The sequence below is a fragment of the Penaeus monodon genome, chromosome 30, assembly GCF_015228065.2.
Source record: "Penaeus monodon isolate SGIC_2016 chromosome 30, NSTDA_Pmon_1, whole genome shotgun sequence".
Lineage (NCBI taxonomy): Eukaryota > Metazoa > Arthropoda > Malacostraca > Decapoda > Penaeidae > Penaeus > Penaeus monodon.
In genome coordinates, this window is record NC_051415.1 from 12206229 (window position 1) to 12206517 (window position 289).

The window sequence follows — 289 nt, forward strand, 5'->3', positions numbered from 1 at the left end:
ATGCTCATATCCAATCCACATGGACGACTTTCCTACTAGGTCGTCGTATGGTGAGAACGACAAGGGTTATTCCTCTTTTTTCTTCAAGACGACCATCTTCTCTCGTCACGCCCACAACGGCCAACCCAGATCTGTATACCAACATCGACCACCCACTTCGTCGTCGTCTCCGCCCAGATCCTCTGGCTTGCGGTACGACTCTACTACTTCTCCTTACACTGAATAGGACTTAACGACTTCCACGGTACGACTAACTCATACCCATAACACAAAGCCCCCTGTACCTCCT